Consider the following 21691-nt stretch of genomic DNA (forward strand, 5'->3'; position numbering starts at 1 on the left):
AATTTAATTTGTAAGTAATATGCATGCATGCATTAAATTAATTCTATAAATAACCTTTGAAGACAGAGATAGCAATTGAGAAACACACAAGAGGCAACATGAACATTTCTATGAGGGTTTTTATCAAATCAGTCAATCATGCCAGCACTCACTTGTCCCACCCGTTTCTCTTCCTAGCTTTCTCCAAATAACTTCTCTCCTTGGTCCACAATTCCATGATTTAATATGGAAAGGGCTTTTAGCAAACAAAAAACTTTGGGTCAAATGGATGGATTTACCTTCTTGTCCTATAGATAACTGGTTTCCCAATTAGGTGGAAGCAAAATCAGGCCCTCAGTGTCTGTTCTTTGAGATAAGGGAGAAATGGAATTGTCCCTGAGATAACAGTGAAGTCCATCAGCCAGCAGACAGCATCTGAAAGCATGAAGAGGGTTTGTGGTGTGTCTGTGAGCCTATGCGACTTATTTTGCAGGGAAACGGCCAATCAGTAGGGCCTACAAAGTTTTTAGTCTCCTCCAAATGCTGCTAACACAAACCCATAGTTTTAGGATAAAATCATAAATACACCATTAACACCACCAAATAGAAAGTGCACCTGTATTAACAACATGGGTCCTATTTTCAGTTTTAGGCCATACTGTTGGTTTTATTTTTGTTACTTTACCATTGTTGTAGTTATTATGGCTGAAGATTTTTATTATCCTTCCTCTCCTATTCCCTCCTCGACTCTCAGCCCTTCTGGTTACATTTAAAACTTGATTGATTTATGGTGCTTTTTAAAAATTGTTTGTTTGTATAGTTTAGTTGAGGTGTAGATAGTTGTCCTCTTTTATTGGTTTCTTTAATTGGTTGTTCCCATGGTAACATTTTTAGTACATTTTTTCAGAAGGGTGAAGGATGCTTTGGGGCTTTTGTGTGGTGGTCTGTTAATCTTCAACAGACCCTAACAGTATTCCTTTGTGCCTTTTTCTCCCCTATTTTTGAGTGACTTGACTTCTTTAACCCTTCGGAGGCTAAATACCATTGCTTCTAAGCACCACATCGTCAGGCATGTTGTTTGATGGGAGCTATAGGGTGGTGGGCAGTCTGCAAGTACAGATTTATTATCATGAAAGATTCAAAACAGAGTCTATAAGGCATCGAAAACTAGCACACTATAATTATGAAGTTTATATAACATAGTGTGGCTGTTTATTTTATATTTTGTTGTCAATAAAAGGAAAAGTAGCTTTGTTTTTGTTTCGGTGTTGTGTGTGTGTGTGTGTGTGTGTGTGTGTGTGTGTGTGTGTGTGTGTGCGCGCGCGCGCACGCACTTTGGGGTTTGTTTGTTTTTGTAGATTTACTTAATTGCTGCTGAGTGCCTATTCTATTATTGTTTGGCTTTTTCCTGCTTTCTGGGGGACTTACTTGTGCCCTCTAAATTTAAAAAATATTGTGAGACAGAAGAAATGAAATCATTCATGAAATATATTTGGACATTTGTTCACTTAAATATTTCCACTCTGCAATAGACAACTCGGAGTCTGGAAGTAAGTATAACGACTGGAAAATGTAAGTTTCAGAACTGAGTGTTATTCAAATAAGAAGTTTGTTCTCATATGTATTTAATGTTTACTGTGAAGTAATGATATAAAAGAATTTTATTATTTTTGTTATTTTTAATAATAGCTATAACCTAACATGTATAACACGCCCATCCTAGGTTCTGAAATAACTTTTCATGGATTCTTTATTAATCCTGATGCATTTAGAAGTCAGAAAAGATTAAATGTGGTTCAGGATTAAAAAGTGGTATATTAGTCCATTTCTGTTGCTTGTAACAGAAATGCCTGAAACTGAGTAATTTATAAAGAAATAAAATTTATTTCTTATAGTTTCAGAGGCTGGGAAGTCTGATGTCCAGGGAGCAAATCTGCTAAGGACCTTGTTAGTGGGTGGTGACTCTTCACAGCAATGCAGGTGGTCACATGGCAAATGGCTTCAGCAAGAGAGATAGCTAAGCTTCTCACTTGCCCTCCTTTTAAAGCCGTCAAAACCAGGCCCATTATTCCTTGAGCGGATCATCCATTCACAGGGTTGCAATCCTCACAATCTAACCTCCTCTTAAAGGCCCACCTCTCAACTACCATAATAGGATTTCCCACCCTCTTAACACTGTCATAGTGAGGATTAAATTTCTAATCCATGAGACTTTCAGGGACACATTCAACCTGTATCAAGTGGTAATCATGCAACATACTCTAGCTTTCTATTTCTTTTCTACTTGATTTACTCCATTTTAGTGAAGAAAGGGGTGGTAAAATACTGATCCAACAGGGAGGGTACCTGTATTATTAAGTATTTATATTTAACATTAATGTAAACTTTCACATCATGGAATGGAAAGCATGCTAAAACAATTACTGCAATTAGTATATATGATAAAATAATCTAAATGCACAAACAAAAGGCAACATTTTAAAATCTGTAAAGTCAATTTCAGTAGTGGGGTTAGTTGTTTGGGTATTTTTCCTTCCTGTTGGCCAAAGTCTGTTATAATGGATCATTGGATCTCTAACTGGTTTTAATAGCAGTTGAATTTTATCCTGATAGTTGTACAGCCAGGAATCGTATATCAAATTTATAGGATGTGCCCAGGAAATGCAGCTGATACTCTATCTCGTAAAATTATTTAAGAAGTAGTGGAGATACCCTGAAAACTACAAGAGAAGGATTCTTACCTTTCTCCTTCTTTCTGTTCCTTAAGCACGGTGCATTCCATTTGGATAGTAAGTAAAAGCATACTGTGCTCAGATGTTTCAGGGAATGGAGTAAGTATTTTCCCTTAATTGTCACTTTTAAAATGGAAAGGAGGCCAGCATATCAACCAGGAACATGGGCACTGGGTTCAGACAGCGCTGAGGTTGAATCCTGCCTCTGCTCTTTACTATCTGTGCCACCTTGGGCATATCACCTAATTTCTGTGGATCTCAGAATCCTCGTTTGAAAGAAGGGGACGATAATAGTGTCCACCTTTTGGAGCTCTTGTTGAGGATTAAATGAGATCAATGTGATGTGAGAATGTTAGTAGTGTTTAAACTGTTTCCGGTATAAGTGGTTATTCCTGGGGTTTGTGATGCAGTGAAAACTGGAGGGGAGAGAGTTGGGAACTTGAGGGCAGAACAGAATGATAGAGGGGATGGGGTCCAGTAAGGTGCTTTCTCTGTGTAAAAGTAATTATAATAAAGTTTAAGGAAAATATCACTAAGATCAAAAAGACAAGTCTGCTATAGAGAACTGTACTTCATATAATTAGCTGTTTGAAATTTTACCTGGTCACTAATTCACTGATATTACTAAGATTCTGGTATGGTATGAAGGTCTTAGTGCTTGTTAATATTACTAGAGAAATCCTTTATGATTAGTAAGAGGACTATTAACTCTAAGGTAGTCTCAACAGATGGAAATATATGACTTACTCAAGAGTTGCTTCCATCTGATGATAAGGCTTAATGCTCTGTTCTTGGATCACAGAAAGATGACATTACTAGCATATAGTGAAGAAAGAGAAAAAGTTATCATTTTGGCCCAGAGATTTGCACAAACTTAGACAATCCGCTGTTTGCTTGTACGTTGAACTCTTTTTGAAAAATGCATATACACCCTAGACAAAGAATTAAGTGCTGAAAATCTCTTTTGCCATTCACATTTTCATATCACGAAGACACTGTTAATATTTGTTAAATATAAAATATATTCCAAAAGTATATTGCAAGCACATGGTAGAAAACTTTAAATAATATACAGTAAAAAAAGAAAATTAAAATTATCCCAGATGCTTTAATTTTAGCTTTTATTTTAGCTCTTATTGGGGCTCTGCATAGAATCACGTGGTAATTCTCTTATAATCTTTACATTTTACAGTCAACGTATTGCAAAAACCTTCTATCAGTACATGTTCTCCTAGAACCGAGTTATAAATAAATTCATTTTATTGCTTTTTGTGAAACACTTTGCTTTATTCATTCGATCCCCTAATTGTTTACATTGGGTAAGCTCTCCATATTATTTCAAATATTTCACTATTAGAAACAAACTCTTTCAGCTAAATCTTTGCCCAAATCTATCATTATTCCTTCTACAATTTAAATTGGTGAGTTAAAGGATATGCAGATTTCTCAGCACCACACTCTCCCAAGTGAGCCACAGACTGGCCCTTAGGATATGCAGATTTCTTTGTCTTCTACGGCGTAATGTTATTTCTGCAATTTTTAAGTTTATAAATAGCTCACAATTTAAAAACTAATTTTCTCATTAGTACTACCATTAATATTTTGCTTACAAGTTTTGGTTGATGTAGTGGATTTGAATTATGTCTCCCCAAAACTCACTGAAGCTTAAATTGTGTTCCCAAGTTTTATGTATTAGAAACTTGGCCCCCACTGTGACTGCTAAGAGGGTGGGAAATCCTATTATGGTAGTTGAAAGGTGGAGCCTTGAAGAGGTGATTAGATTGTAGGACCATGCAGGAGTGAATGGATTAAAAATGGTAGCCAGGGGCATGGTTCTGAGGGCTTTAAAAGGAGAGCACATGAGAGGTTAGTCTCTCTCTGCTCTCTCTCTCCTTCCACCATCTTGCAATGTGAGACCCTTTGGTCACTGTTGCCACCATGATGTGTTCCTTTGACTTTGCACTTCCCAGCCTCAGAAAGTGTAAGCAATAAATTTCATTTTTCTTTATAAGTTACCCAGTTCCAAGTATTTTGTTATAAGCAACAGAAACAGACTAATACAGCTAGCACAAAATATTCATAAAGACAAAACCTGCTCCTTAACTTCTCAGCACCTTAGTGTGGCATCTTCTGAAGGGGGAAAGAGGTCAAAATAAGATGCCCAACCTGACTGTGGGAAGGTACGAGAGAAGGCCCAGCCTGGAAGTCTCACGTGCCAGAAGCGTATAAAATTGAATGCCTGGGTGCCTCTACACAACGTCAGGGTTGGAACAAATAACACTCTCCACATAACGAATTCCCCTCAGAGCATATTTCTCTCAACATTTAAGGAGCTAGTATTTAAAGACCCCGCTCCTTTGCACGCTGTTCTTCCCTCCACTTCCGGTGCCTCTGGGGCACGATTTCAGTGGTATAGACGGACTAGGTTATGCACAGTTTAGGACATCTAGTCAAGTATCCAGGAAGGATGCTGGGAAGGCCACCCAGGGCATGCCCGTGGGCTCCTCGGGGCTCAGAGGGAGAGCATGGACGGCCATGTGGTGTGACATGTGCACTGGGAAGTGTGCGGAAGGATGGCTTGTAAATAGACTTTGCAGAGTCCATTTATTTTGGCAAAAAGATTGCTAACAAAAAAGAGTCATAATTTCATGAACTTATATGACAAAGGAAAATATCCTCCCTGGTATCTGAGTTTGGAGTATGGGAGGGCACACACCCCAGCTTAGAAACAAATTGACACGAGGGGGCTGAGTGCTTGACAGACCCCATTCCTTGGGGTTAAAATCATCCACTCACAGCAAAATTCAATTTTCTGTTTTTTTCTTTCCGAAGGAGGGTTGGAGTAAGAGAAAAAAGTAAAGGAGACCAGCTTTAAATGACTTATAAAAAGGACCCAGAAAAAACTTTTTGGACATCAAAAAGCTCTTACAAAACAGGCTTTTAATGATTTAAGTGTAAATGAATCAAAAACATATGGATAACATTTTCTTTTAAAATACCCTTGGGTTTAAAAAACTAAGGAGAAAAGTAAATGGCAGAGAATGTTTTAGATTTGGTGGAACAACAACAACAAAAAACATTTTAGAAAATAGCTTGAGGAGTTTGAGACACCCGACTCGCAGTTGGGGTTGCCCATGCTGACAGGAGGATGGATGTCACACTGACCGAAGTCTCCTGCACCCAGAGGCCTGGCCAGCTGACCACTCGCATGAAAAACAACAACTGTAACCTCCCTGCCCAATACATGCTTCGACAATGGATCTAGGGAGCGTGTCTGTGGGATGATATTGAAAGAACACAGGTTTTCAGACCCCTGGTACTTGGAAATCCAACCTCCAACTGCAAACTACTACTGGTAGTAGAAGTAGCTGCAGTACAATCCCGCAGGGGAGGAAGGGGCTTCCTGGGGTCTTGTTCACCCAAGCACGTACTGTCTGACATGCTCCTTTGCTTTGCAAGCTCTTACAACCTGGATGTCAACAAGACATTATCAAAATATGTAAAACATTTTATTTTCTTTTCCAGGTAAGTTCTTGTTTACTTTCCGCAAGTGCACAAAACAGCAACAGAATTAAATGTGTCCTCTAAATTTTGAGTAATTAGTGCACAGTAAATATACATTGATGTGTATTTAGTATCTTCATGAAAAGTTAAGTCTATAGAGCTGCAGAGGAAAGCCAAAAGGGCCCATCTGTCATCACTGTATTTGTTTTTCTACTGCTGCTCAAAGGGCATGTGATGGTTAATTTTAGGTGTCAACTTGACTAGATTAAGAATTACCTAGAAACCTGGTAAAGCATTATTTTGGGGTGTGTGTGAGCATGTTTCCAGAAGAGATTAGTACATAAGCCTGAGTGGACTGGGTTGGAAAGCTCTGCCCTCAATGTGGGCAGGCAACATCCAACCCACTGGGGCCCTTGAGAGAACAAAAACAGAGGAAAAAGCGAATCTATCTATCCACTGGAGCTGGAATACACTCTTCTCTCTTGTCTGTGGATATCCAAACTCGAGATTCTTCAGTCTATGGGTTCCAAGACTTACGCCATTGCCACCCCCAGCTGTCAGGCCTTTGGCCTTGCACTGAGAATCACACCATCAGCTTCCCTGATTCTGAGGCTTTCAGACTTGAACTTAGCCATGCTACTAGCATCCAGTTTGCAGATGGCCTGTCACAGGACTCCTCAGCCTTCACAATCGCATGAGCCAGTTCACCTAATAAATCCCCTCTCATATATTTATATACATATCCTATTGATTCTTTCTCTCTTGAGAACTCTGACTGATACAGATTTTGGTACCAGGAATGGTTCTAGAGAAACATAATTTTAAGATGAATTTCTTAGATTGGCTTAAGGGCTTTAGACCTAAAATGCTAATAGCTCAACTTCTAATAACACAGAGAGCACTGATAGTCCATGGCATAAACTGATTGTAGAGATATACAAGATACATACATTTGATACTTCTAATTCACCACTTATAAGAGACAAGAGACTTATTGACTCTATACATGATATCTTTTAGTATTTATGGAAATCCAAGGAAATTTAGTATTTATGGACTTTGGCTGGTCGGTTGCTCCTAGCATTGCTGGACAAAGTGATAGAAGAAAAAAGAGCTCAGGGATTTGAATTCTCAACTCAAGCACCACATAGATGACCTAAAAGTTTCTAAGTGTGCTCTGGGCCAGAATCTTCTCTCCAGTACCTACAGGGCTGAAATTGCTGAAAATCAGACACAAGCCCTCATCATGCAGTGGGCTGAACACAGCAAAAGCTGAGTTTTCAGCCTTGCAGGACATCTATTGCTAAAGTGAGGGCATTGGTTGGGAAAGAATGGGATCCTGTAAGTTGTGATGGGGACATGTGGGAAGACCCTGATGAGGCTGGGGACATGGAACCCCTCAATTCTGAAGAGTGTTGTTTGCCAGAAATGAACTCCCCATCCCCAGAGACAGTGGATTTTCCACCTCTGCCTGAGGGGGTTAACTCTGCATGGCCTAAGGACACAGTAATAGATGACCCCAAGGCAGTGACTAAGCAAGACCATGCTGATCCCCCCCAGAACCCACCCCAGCACCCATCTTTGATTCTAAACCTAGAACTAGACTCAAGGCCCGGCAGGCCCCTTAAGGTGAGGTACAAAGTGTGACCCATGAGGAAGTACGTTACACCCCAAAAGAACTACATGAATTTTCTACATCATACAAGCAGAAATCTAAGTATGCACAGAAAACAATGTTAAGGGGGTGGGATAATTGTAGAAAGAACATAAAGTCGGATCAGGCCGAATTTATTGATATGGGCCCACTAAGCAGAGATTCTGCATTTAATGTCGTAGCTTGGGAAGTCAAGAAAAGTGCTAATAGTTTGTTTGGTTGGTTGGCTGAAATAGGGATCAAAATGTGGCCACTGTGAGTGAGTTAAAGATGTCTGATCTCCCTTGGTTAACTGTATAGGAAGGGATTCAAATGCTTAGGGAGATTGGAGTGCTAGAGTGGATTTGTCATATAAAACCTACTCACCCACACTGGAAGGCTCCAGGAGACATACCTTTTACTGACACCTTTAGAAATAGGTTTGTGAGGGGAGCCCCAGCATCCTTGCAGAGCTCTGTTATTGCTCTTCTCTGTAGACTGAACCTTACAGAGGGAGCCACAGTGGGGCAATTGGAACACTGTAGTGGATTGAATTATGTTCCTCCCAAACTCACTTAGGCTTGAATTGTGTACCCCAAGTTTTATGTATTAGAAACTTGGCCCCCACTGTGACTGCTAAGAGGGTGGGAAATCTTATTATGGTAACTGAAAGGTGGAGCCTTGAAGAGGTGATTGGATTGTAGGACCATGCAGTAGTGAATGGATTAAAAATGGTGTGGCCAGAGCCATGGTTCTGAGGGCTTTAAAAGGAGAGCACATGAGAGGTTAGTCTCTCTCTGCTCTCTCTCTCCTTCCACCATCTTGCAATGTGAGACCCTTTGGTCACTGTTGCCACCATGAGATGTGTTTCTTAGACTTTGCACTTCCCAGCCTCAGAAAGTGTAAGCAATAAATTTTGTTTTCTTTATGAATTGCCCAGTTCCAAGTATTTTGTTACAAGCAACAAAAACAGACTAATACAAACACTTAAATGCAGTGGGACTAATTGGATCCTGGGGTGGCAGGTGCCAAGTGGTGGCACTCAGCCAACAAAGGCAAGGTGGATGTAATGGACATAATGGCAGCAGAGGCAATGAAACAGTCAGAACAGTCTGACTCATGTGGATCTATGGTGTTGGCTAGTTAATCACGGTGTTCCTGTGAGTCAAACAGATAGGAAGTCTCTAAATGCTTACTTGATCTGTATAAGCAGAAAACATCTAGGTCAAGTGAACAAAAGTCTAACTCAGTTCGTAAAAGTGAGAGCCATGGCTCCTCATCCAATTCCCAGACTTGAGCCAGTTTACAGACCCAGAACAACTTGAATGAAGGGGTGTCTGGGTCCCCTTGAGGAAGGACCCTGGTACACTATCAAAGATTTGTACTATTAATCTTTCTTCCATCTTTCCCCAAGGGAACCTGTGGCCTTTTACCAGAGTATTGGGGAAAGGGAAATGATCAGACCTTTTGGAGACTACTGAATAATGACTCTGAACAGATGTCGATTCCAGGGGAGATGAAACATGACAGTGGCCCTCCAGTTAGAATATAGCCTTATGGAAGTGGGGTGATTGATGGAGTTTTAGCCCTGGTCTGACTTATAGTGGGTCCAGGGGGTCCCCAAACCCATCCTGTGCTTATTTCCCCAGTTCCAGAATGCGTAATTGGAATAGACATACTTAGCAGCAGGCAGAATCTCCACATTAGTTCCCTGACCTGTGGAGTGAGAACAATTATGGTGGGAAAGGCCCAGTGGAAGCCATTAGAGCTGCCTCCACCTAGGAAAATAGCAAATCCAAAAAATACCGAATCCATGGAGGGATTGCAGAGATTAGTGCTACTATCAAGGACTTGAAAGAGGCAGGGGTGATGATTCCTACCACATTCCCATTCAACTCTCCTATTTGGTCCATGAAGAAGACAGATGGATCTTGGAGGATGACAGTGGATTATCATAAGCTTAACCAAGTGGTGACTCTAATTACAGTTGCTGTACTAGATGTAGTTTCATATCTTGGACAAATTAACACATGTCCAGGTACCTGGTAAGCAGCTGTTGATCTGGCACATGCCTTTTTCTCCATCCCTGTCCATAAGGCCCACCAGAAGCAGTTTGCTTTCAGTTGGCAAGGCCAGCAATACACCTTCACTGTCCTACCTCAGGGGTATATCACCTCTCCAGCCCTCTGTCACAATTTAGTTCACAGGGATCCTGATCGCCTTTCCCTCCCACAAGACATTGTGCTGGTCCATTACATTGACGACATTATGCTGATTGGACCTAGTGAGTACGAAGTAGAAACTGCTCTGGACTTATTGGTAAGACATTTGTGCATCAGAGAATAGGAAATAAATTCAACTAAAATTCAGGGGCTTCTACCGCAGTTAAATTGCTAGGGATCCAGTGGTGTGGGGCATGCCGAGATAGCCCTTCTGAGGTGAAGGACAAGTTGTTGCATTTAGCCCCTCCTACCACCAAGAAAGAGGTTCAGTTTCTAGTGCGCCTGTTTGGATTTTGGATGCAACTCATTCCTCATTTAGGTGTGTTACTGCAACTCATCTACTGAGTACCTGAAGAGCTGCTTGTTTTTAGTAGAGGTCAGAAAAGGAGAAGGCTCAGCAGCAGGTCCAGGATGTTGTGTGAGCTGCTCTGCCCCTTGGGTCACAAGATCCAGCAGACCCAGTGGTCCTTGAGGTGTCAGTGGCAGATAGGATGCTGTTTGGAGCCTTTGGTAGGCCCCTGTAGGTGAATCACAGCAGAGACCCTTAGGATTTTGGAGCAAGGCCCTGCCATCATCTGCAGATAACTACCCTCGTTTTGAGAAACAGCTTTTGGCCTGTTACTAGGCCTTAGTAGAAACTGAATGCTTGACTGTGGGCCACCAAGTCACCATGCAACCTGAGCTGCCCATCATGAACTGGGTGTTATCTGACCCAGCAAGTCATAAGGTTGGGCATGACAGCAGCACTCGATCATCAAATTGAAGTGGCATATACATGATCGGGCCCAAGCAGGTCCTGAAGGCACAATTAAGTTACATGAAGAAGTAGCCCAAATGCCCATGGTTCCTACTCCTGCTGCACTGCCTTCTCTCCCCAGCCTGCACCTGTGGCCTCATGGGGAGCTCTTTATGATCAGTTGACAAAGGAAGAGAAGGCTAGAGCTAAAAGTGGACAGCTGCGGCACTGCACCCCTTTTCTGGGACATCTCTGAAGGACAGTGGTGAGGGCAAATTTTCTCAGTGGCAGAACTTTGGGCAGTGCACCTGCTTGTGCACTTTGCCTGGAAGGAGAAATGGCCTGATGTGTCATTTTATACTGATTTGTGGGCTGTAGCCAATGGTTTGGCCGGATGGTCAGGGATGTGGAAGGAACATGACTGGAAAATTGGTGAGAAGGAAATTTGGGGAAGAGGTATGTGGATGGACCTCTCTAAATGGGCAAAGAATGTGAAATATTTGTTTCCTATGTGGATGCCCACCAAAGGGTGACCTCAGTAGAGGAGGACTTTAATAATTAGGTGTCTAGAATGACCCATTCTGTGGAAACTACTCAGCCTTTTTTTCCAGTCACCCCTGTCATTGCCCAGTGGGTTCATGAGCAAAGTGGCCATGGTGACAGGGATGGAGGTTATGAATGGGCTCAGCATCATGGACTTCCACTCACCAAGGCCAGCCTGGCTATGGCAATGTTGACTGCCCAATCCGCCAGCAACAGAGACCAACACTAAGCCCCCAACATGGCACCGTTCCCTGAAGCAAGCCACCTGGTGGCAGGTTGATTACAGTGGACAACTTCCATCATGGAAGGGGCAGCATTTTTTCCTTACTGGAATACACACTTACTCTGTATATGGATTTGCCTTCCCAGCACAAAATGCTTTGGCTAAAACTACCATCCATGGACTCGAAGAATGACTTATTCACCATCGTGGTATCCACTTAGAATTGCTTCTGACCAAGGAACTCACTTCACAGCTAAAGAAGTGCAGCAATAGGCTCATGCTCATGGCATTCACTGGTCTTACCATGTTGCCCATCATCCTGAAGCAGCCGGTCTGATAGAATGGTGGAATGGCCTTTTGAAGTCACAGTTATAGTGCCAGCTAGGTGACAATACTTTGCAGGGCTGGGGCGAAGTTCTCCAGAAGGCTGTATATGCTCTAAATCACGCCCAATTTATGGCACTGGTTCTCCCATAGCCAGGACTCATGGGTCCAGGAATCAAGGGGTGGAAACAGAAGTGGCACCACTCACCATTACCCCTAGGAACCCATTAGTAAAATTTTTGTTTCCTGTCCCTGTGACTTTATGCTCTGCTGGTCTAGAGGTCTTGGTTTCAGAGGGAGGACTGCTTCCATCAGGAGACACAAAAATCCCATTGAACTGGAAGTTAAGGCTGCCACCCAGCCACTTTGGGCTCCTCATGCCTCTGAATCAACAGGCTAAGAAAGGACTTACAGTGTTGGCTGGGGTGATTGACCCAGACTACCAAGGGGAAGTTGGACTACTACTCCACAATGGAGGTGAGGAAGATTATATCTTGAATACAGAAGATTCCCTAGGACTTCTCTTAATACTACCATGCCCTGTGATTTTGGCCAATAGGAAATTACCACAACCAAATCCAGGTAAGACCATGAAAGGCCCAGACTCTTCGGGGATGAAGGTTTGGGCCACTCCTCCTGGTAAAGAATCATGGCCCACTGAGGTGCTCACTGAAGGCAAAGGTAATACAGAATGCGTAGTAGAAGTATAGAATGGGCAGCTACAGAAATAGGGGTTGCAATTGTCCTCCCTATTGTGTTAAGGATACATGTGTGTGTGTGTATGTACCATAAACAGATTAAGCAATTATCTTTGTTTTTTTCCTCTTATTCTTATCATGTAATGTAAGACTTTTGACTTTATATCAGCATTAAATATTGTTAACTTTACCTTGTAGTATTGCATTTAGGTCATGGGACATCAGGAGACGAGCAAACACCCCCTAAGGACTCCGCCTCCTCTTCTGAGAAAAGGATTAATGCATTTTCAGTTGTGTGCAGGACAGTTGCATAATGTTGGGCAGAACTACTATGTTGTTATTGTCCCATCTGAAGATTAAGTATGGTTCAAGGAGATAGGAATGGACATCAAGTTGACAAGGGGTGAGCATGTGATGGTTAACTTTAGATGTCAACTTGACTAGATTAAGGAATACATAGAAACCTTGTAAAGCATTATTTGGGGATGTATCTATGAGGGTGTTTCCAGAAGAGATTAGCCGCTAAGCCTGAGTGGACTGGGTTGGAAAGCTGTGCCTTCAATGTGGGCAGGCGCCATCCAACCCACTGGGGGCCCAGAGAGAACAAAAACAGAGGAAAAGGCGAATCTCTCACTGTATCCACTGGAGCTGGGATATACTCCTGTCTGCTGTCCATGGACATCAGAACTCGAGATTCTTCAGCCTTTGGGTTCCAGGACTTACACCAGTGACAGCCCCAACCCTCAGGCCTTTGGCCTTGCACTGAGAATCACGCCATCAGCTTCCCTTGTTCTGAGGCTATGGACTTGGACTGAGCCATGCTGCCAGCATCCAGTTTGCACATGGCCTATGCGGAATTCCTCAGCCTTCACAGTCACATAAGCCAATTAACCCAGTAAATCTGCTCTCGCATATCTATATACTTATCCTATTGAGTCTGTCTCTCTGGAGAACCCTGAATAGTACAGAACTTAAGCCACAGCAGCAAGCTGGCGCCTTCTTCTTGGGCGTAGGAAGCCATGCCCCTCCGGATAATCGATTTCTCAGGCATGTGGTCCCTGTTGTTGAGTGCAAATTTCATCCACAGACTTTGATTGCCTGTCAAAAAAGGAATCCACCTCCCAAGTTTAATAAACCCATTTTCACATGTCCCACACAAGAGACATGTGTACCCTTGGAGTATCCCACAGACTTACTGGACATGCCTTTTCATGATTAGGAGGACGATGGAGTCAGCCAATACACCCTGGAGTCATCTCCAGCCAGAGTAGCACGTTACCTACAAGTTCAGCACTTGCCACCATCAGGAGACAACGGAACATCTGAATAATCAGCATAACCTTTTATTAATTCAGGAAACATCTTCGGTCCTTAGCAGGTTACCAACTCAGTTGATTTAGTTTTAGCAATATTTATGGAAACACACGAAATATTGGGACTGGACTGCTTGTTTCTGTTCTCAGGCACATCATAAATATGTGATGTCCTTCTACTCCCACTGCACTGTTCTGCGTCTCATGCAGAACCTCAGTCACCGTGTCTCTCTTTTCTCATTGCATCTTCTTTCTTTCCTGACTCAGCCCAGGTGAAATGGGGACTTCGTCATGACTACTTCATTAGCATGTTCAAACCCACCCCTTTCCCACCTCCCTGCCGCTGGTCTTCAACCCCTTCCCCCTTCCTGACACACTATTCAGGAAAAAGTCTCAGACCCACCACATCTTCTCTTCTCTTTGGTATTCCTTGGTTACTGCTTTCTGTGGAAGAGAATCACACAGCAGGGCAAGGTGCCACCTCACCTCCTTAACGGTTTTCGGTCTCAGCAGGCTGCCTTCAACTTTGTTCACTAGTCTTTGGATTTGGCCTGAGCTGGCTCCCTTTCTCCTTGTCCCCAGGGCCCCTTCTGTTCCCTCCCTACTCCTGAAGCTTTATTGACCCCACAGCCTCACTCTAAGCCCATGACCTTGTCTCTGCTTTCATGCAACCAGGTGGGAGCAACCTGAACCTGCCCCTCCTCACCACATTGCAATCCATCCCCATCCATCTCACCCACTCCATCTCCATGGGTAGGGGATAAGATGCCCTCTGCACAATGCCAGCAGCTTCAGCGCTGTCCCTGGTCCATCTGTTTTCCTTCAAGACCGTAATCAGTCAGATTTAATATTTACTGTTTAATCTTCAACCATCCCTTCTGTCTTGGCTTCTTTCCCTTGGCCTAAATAAATGTTTGAATCTTTGCAACACTTAAAAAACAAAACAACAACAGCAAAAACCTCCCTGGGCCCTGGTACCCTCTGTGAATCGCTCCTCTGCCATCCGTCCCTCCACAATGACACTTCTTGCACAAGTCGTGGCCTAGTCTGTACATCGAGTCTCATCCTCTCTCTCCAAAGCCACTTCAACCTGCTTCAGCCTCCAGCCCTTACCAGTACTGATGGCACCGAAGATCTTATTTCTGAATCCAGCAATACCAGTCAGTGTTTTTCTTGCTGGGCCTCCTGGCCACGTTGGTTCTGTGGAGCATTCATTCCACTGGGAGCCATTTGCCTGCCTTGACTGTTCTCTCTGTGGTCCTCAGTGGCTGTTCTCTGTCTGTGCCACTTCTGGGCTTTGCTGCATAGATGGCTGCCTATTATTTCTGGATACATGCTCCGAGCACTACCGTCCAATTGGGCTTGGCCGTCATGTGTTTGTGACAGCATCCAATTCCATCTTCCCGGACCCGCCCTGGCCTGTGTTCTCACATCCGCACCATTGCTCTTCTCTCTTCCCCTCTGTAACCCTTGATCACCCGCTGGATCAGGACCAGGCATCTTTGCTTGCAAGAAGCTTTTCCTGAAACACCAGGTGGCCAGTGTCCCTCTTCCGTGCTCATCAGCTTCTCTCTCGGCTGTTGCTATGTCATGTGAAATTATTTGGTCCTGTGTCCCCTATCTTCACCACTCTGTGTCCCTCTGTAGGACACATATGCTGAGATTGGTACCTAGAAGACATGCAATCATTTTTTGAGGAAAATTAGTTCATTTCCTGAATTGACAAGGATTTATATCACATATAGTTTTTAAGAGCACAGAATAGGATAGGAAAAAAAGAAAAAACAACAAAAAGTAAAATAGGAAAGGAATAAATGGTTTAAAATGTGTCCTTCTGCCTGCATTATCTGTCTATGTCTATCCTTAAAGTGACAGGCACTCTTTTGCAAGGACCGTTTCATCTCTATAAAGTGGTCTAATTCGGGTAACTATTTCCTCTTCTCGATTTCTTCCCTTTCTCTTTCAAAATGTTATTTCCTTACAGAAACCTTCTGTGATGACCTTAACATAGTCCCAGCATATGCATTCTCCATCCTTCCCCTTCCCCTACCCTTAGATTAGATTTCTACATTTAATACTATGCACTTACCCCATTATACAGATTTCCAAATCGTTCTTTTGTGTATTTTAACTTACAATATTTTTATGGTTTTGATTTTACTCTCCCCTACCTCATGAAGGTCAGTATTAACAATTTTGTTCTTCTGTGTCCTCAATACCTCTGATTATGCCTGGCACATCCAAAGGGCTCGATCAATATTCCTTGCATGAATAAAATGAATGAAGGGGTGGAGGGAGGATAAGTTAGTGGGGGACTAAGACTATCCAGAGGCAAAAATGGAGCTTTGTGAAAGAAAGTCATAAAGTCACAAGGCTTGGAAATTGACCTTACTGTAAAAAAGAAAAACAAAACACTTGCACACAGATGTGCTCCCAGGTCAGCAAAGAGCTTAAGTAGGCTTTGTGATGTTTACAAGAAACGGAGCAGAAATGAAACCAATCTTTTTTTTTTTTTTCCAGTTTTCAAACTTTACCTTTTTTATTTGAAAAAAATGTCCCCTTGTATATGTTTGCCCCAGATGGTATCTAAAACCAAGGATCAAACACCACCATATACCAGCATTATGAATGCTCAGAGGGTTTTTATCACGTACAACACCCATCTAATTATAGGATCTTACCTTTGGCCTCTTGTCCCTTGTGCTTTTGGGGTGCCCTGCACTTTGCTGGGTGATGTGAAAGAGCTGATCTGGCCCTAGTGGACGTGTCATAGGAGAGTCACATAACTGAAGAAACAGGTCAAAGTCACTTTGAGAAATGTTTCAATGCTAGACTAGGGTGTTTACATTTTATATTTTAGGAGGTAATTTTTTAAAAATATGATAGATTTATACCAAAATGTGTATTTTAGGAAAAAAATTGCTCCGATTCTAGATTGTAAATTGAATACGAGGTTTTCAGAAATTAAGGATAAATAAACTAATCAGGAGACTGCCGCTTTCATCCTGGTTTTAGGTGATAAAAATTTGAATCACCTCATTTATCCCTATTGTTCTCTTTCCACAACGGATTATAAGATAATAAATAAATAAATAGAGTCAAATGGGAAAAGATAGTTAGAATCAGGGAGCAGTGACAAAAAATTACACAGAGAACAGAAGATACATAAATTAAATGCAAGTGCAATTCCTACAAGGTAATTATAATTCAACAATAAATTTGCTTTGGAGCTTCCTGGAGGCCAAAGTAAAACAAAAAACATAATCACTTACGTAATTTATATTTCACATATAAAAATAATAGCTAATATTTATTGTGTTCTAACTTTGTGTCAGACACTGTTTATATGTGTCCTTTATATGTAACCATCTCTACATATGTGTCAAGGCCTCAGTTCTTCCTAGATAACTCTATTAACTAAATCAGCCGATAAAATGATCTACAATGAGGAAGTGAGAATTTATGCTGAAAAACACCCCCCTTTTTTCTTTAGAGAATAATCAACCTAAATTAAACTTTTAAATTTTGGGTTTAAGGCAGCCAGCCTGTTTCAACAAAGTTGCCAAATACTCTTAACCAAAAGGAAGCATTGCGAGATATGACAAACAGGAAAGCTAAACAAAAGTCAACAGTGTTGCAAATCATACGTTTATGGGAGGAAACGCTCCAGTTCTGCAGCCAGGCTGGGAGCTTAAACCTGCAAGACAGACCTTGCTAACGTGAACGTGAACAGGGAAGGACACTGTGTCACCCTGCAGACTGAGGTGCCCACAGAACTTGGGCCTGTGGATGCCAGCAGTGGGGAGCAGGTAACCCGCAGCATAAGGCCTCCAGGACCCAGGCCATCAGCTGTATTGCCACATGTTAGCAAAACCCGAAGGGAGGAGCCTGGACGTGCCTTTGGCACAAAAATCAAACAATGTATGATTCTGTTCCACATTTGACTGCCTGGAAATTAGTGATAAGATGACAACATCTCAACATCTCTGGAGCAAATCAGTAGCAATTTTTCCTAGCTCTTTTGTATAGCACATGTCTGTACGTACATTAGTGACCCTTCAGGCCAGTGCAATTTTCTATGAACTGAACCCTCAACTAAAAACTCTCTTCAAAGGAAGGTGAACCTTTATGAATTGAATTCCCTTAAGAGCTTTTAATAAACACTGGGGAGCAAACCAGTGAGAGTGATACTCTCTGGTAAAGACCTTAGGCTTCTGCTCCTGATTAAGGACAGATACATGATCACTCGAGCTGACAACAGATGTGACATCCCTTTATAAAGACTGAAGTGGCACCAGGACTTACGTGAACTGAGATCAACCATTTTCAAGTAAGCTAAGCTAAGAGAGTATCTGTAGGTGAGCCAGGGTTTTTCCTTCAGCTACCACTGGGTTTGCCCCAGCAAATGAATATGCGAGTATATCATCAGGATTCCATCAGGGAAAAGGAACTACCCTAAGTGTTATGAGAAAGAAAGTGGACCTTAAAGAACTGTAGGAGAGCTGGGAAAGAAGGTGTGGAAGGGAGTATTGAAAGTCCACCAGAAGCACCAGGAGACAGTTTAGATATTGCAGAAATGTGTGGGAAACCAAACACATCTCTTTTCAAAGGGACCACTTGTGGAAAGGTCTAGGAAGCTGCTCTCCAGGTGTAAGCACTGCCTCTGCGAGTCTACAGGCAAGCATCTTGTGATGGGAACTGGCCTCTGATGGTCAACTCTGAAGTCAGGAAGACCTGTCAGTGGAGTGGAAAGAGCAAGGTCAAGCGACCCCTGGCACTTATGCATCTCTCTGTACCATGTCTGACCACAGAAAGTGCTTCAGGGTGCAGTGGCTCCTGCTTATGCAAACCCCCAAACTTCACTCAAGCTCCTCTCTGGCCAGCTTGACCCTGGAGCAATGGAGGGAAATGGGATTCCAAGGAGCATACTGCACAGCTCAGCTACATCAGCAACAGAACCGACCAGCACACAGAGGATGGAGACTTCAATTTCTACAAAATAGGCCATGATCATTTTAGCTGGAACATTTCCAAAACTATTTTGATTTCTATGTTACAGAGGAAGCCTGTCAGAAAAAAGAAGAGATGACTAGGAAGTAAGATAGACTTGGATTTGAATCTTAATTCCTTGCTTGCTCTGTGGCCCTAGGAAAGATTATCGACCTCTCTAAATTGCAGTTTCCAATCAATAAAATGGAGCTTATAATATCAATATTAAGGTGTTATCTTTGGGATCACACACAATGTCAGGAGAGTACATAGCGTGGCCCATGGGGACAAAGACTGTGTTTAGCTTGCTCATTGTTGCAGTCTCTAGATCAAGAAAGGTGTCTGGCAGCAGAGTGAGTAAGCTGCATGTTTACATCACTGTTATTACTTCTTATAACAGCCAGAGGGGCTCTGCAGCACACACAAGCTTAAGAGGATGAATGGACTATGCGGATGAATAGCCAGTGAGTTTTTTTCCCAGTCCTTTTGGAGGTTGATGGAAATGAATTCCCTCAAAAGTTTGTTGTGTGCTGGGACACATTTAGAATGAGTTGGTTCTTACTCTCATAGCTAAAAGCCCGGGAGGCCGCATAGCGTGTCTCTATAAGTAAGCACTCTTTTATTCTTTGTCCAAAAAGCACAAAGTCATGTACTCTCCCTCAAGGTACATCATCATTTTCACTGTCACTTAGCATCCCTTCTCCGAGCAGAAGCCAGCTTGCATCCAGTAAGTGAAGGCCAGAGCGCTGACCACACACACTGCGTCTTTCTCCCTGAGCACATGCACACACTGGCCTTTGGTAGGAGGCAGAGCATGAATAGGAAAAAACAGAGATGCATTCCAAAAAGACATTAGCTAAACAAAAGTCAAGTCCACCAGGCAAAGCCATCAGGAAATTAGTTAACATATTCTCCCCCCCATTCAACAAAAGATAGTGGGCACTTGTCTCAGTATCTGCTTTCATCCCTGAAAGCTTTAAAATTGATTCATGGTTTCATAACTACAACAAAGTAACCTTGGGTAGATTAAAATCAAGGCTTTTTAATTTAGATATCAACAGCAAGAATCCCACCCAGGTCTTACTAAAAACGACTTTGGCCGACGCTGTGAAATGCTTCCTCAAGCTCTTCTTCAGCCAAATGAGAAGTCGTCTGGAAAGGATTCATCCTTTTAGTGTACACAGAAGATCTTCTTCTTGGATCTATAAACTAAGTCTTTAAATTCCACTGTAATTACTCGAAAGACATAAATAGAGCCCATACTATTTCTGGCATCCCAGCTGGCCCTTTAGACAAGGTACACAGCATTTTCAAATAAAGCTTCCGCAAAGTGTAGGTATTCTAGCAACAGACAGAAGCCTGGAAATTCTAAAACATAGTGTCTAAAAAGAATGGCTTCCAAAAATGCTAGTGTGTAAGACAGACCCCTTTCTTCATTTTAATTCTTGTACCAGTTGTTAGGATTGAGTTTCTTAGTAAGGACTGAAGCCTATTCTGTTTTCAACCACTAACTTGGCTCCCTTTGAAAGTTCTGTATACTGAAACAATTCATTAAAATACTCATACATAAAGTTTTATTAAGGGGATATGTTATTGCTCTCAGACTCACTCTGTAGCTATTAACCAGTGCAATTTAAAAGCTTCATTTCAAAAGCCAGAGCCTCACAAAACCCTCTTAGTGCTAGTGTTGATTAATACCGACATCATTTCCATTTTAAAAATGAACACCATCCGTATCTGGAGTACTTCTCAGATTTGGACATGAACATTTTACTCTTGTGCTTTGTAGACATGTTTGGCTTTCTTGTAAGAGCAGATTGTAGGACCCCGAGTCATCCCATACGTTTGTTTTCCCTCCATTGTTTCTGATCACATTTGTTTGCCCTTTGAAATTTGAATTAAGATTACAGATACTATTGCCACAAAGAAATCAACAGAGTTAATTTCCACAACCTATCATCTTTTTTATAATTCTTGATTTAATAATAGAAAAGACCTGAGAATCAGCACTTTATTCTTTCATTACTTACCCATAGACATGTATCAATTGCTCTGTGCCTTAGTTTCTCTATCTTATAAAAGCATGGGCTGAGGCAGCCGTTGTCCAGATCTGTAAATTGGAAAGCAGAGAAGCTGGACAGATACAAGTGTTCATCATCAATACACCGAATATTCCGGCTTTCTCCCTTCTAGGCCCGTGATAACATTGTACCTTCTGGACCCCTTGTGGTGGGGGAAAGTGACTAGTTTTGACTAAGGAGTCGCGAGCGTAAATGACATGTGTCTTTTCTCTGCTAAGAGTTGATTGCTGGTGGAGACCCTCCAGAGCCCTCTTTCCCCTCTGTCACGTGGCTGGTAGTAATTCAGACAGTGGCTTTTCCATCAGTTTGGAGCAACTTGGAGTAAGAACGGCAACGATGGAGTATCAGAGCTGCCACTGACCCTCAAGAAGCATGTAATGTGAGCAAGAACTCAACCTTCAGCTGCAAGTCATTGAATGTTTGGAGTTGTTTGATACCATAGTATCACCTAGTCTTTCCTGACTGGTGTGGTGTATTCATAGTCCACCCAGATCAGATCTTCCCAAGTGAAGGCAAATTTGGTTTTCCTCCAAAAGAAGGATGGGTTGTGGGAGCTGGATGAGTGCTAAATCTCTGTGATATCCACATTGTCACACCTCTATTTAGAGGTAGAAAACTTGAGGAGAGGTTCAATTACAGGCCACAGCCTTCGATTAACAAGGACAATGTTCTTAAGGGTTTACCAGCACGTGATAGAAATTCAGTATGAGTAAT

The 21691-nt window shown here is 42.2% G+C and overlaps 1 pseudogene; it reads left to right on the forward strand.

Moving 5' to 3' along the window:
* Positions 1-7574: 7574 nt before the first annotated feature.
* LOC134390956 (uncharacterized) lies at positions 7575-13924 on the forward strand (annotated as a pseudogene).
* The last annotated feature ends 7767 nt before the right edge of the window (positions 13925-21691 follow it).

Source organism: Cynocephalus volans, chromosome 11 (assembly GCF_027409185.1).
Source record: "Cynocephalus volans isolate mCynVol1 chromosome 11, mCynVol1.pri, whole genome shotgun sequence".
In the NCBI taxonomy this organism is placed as follows: Eukaryota; Metazoa; Chordata; class Mammalia; order Dermoptera; family Cynocephalidae; genus Cynocephalus; species Cynocephalus volans.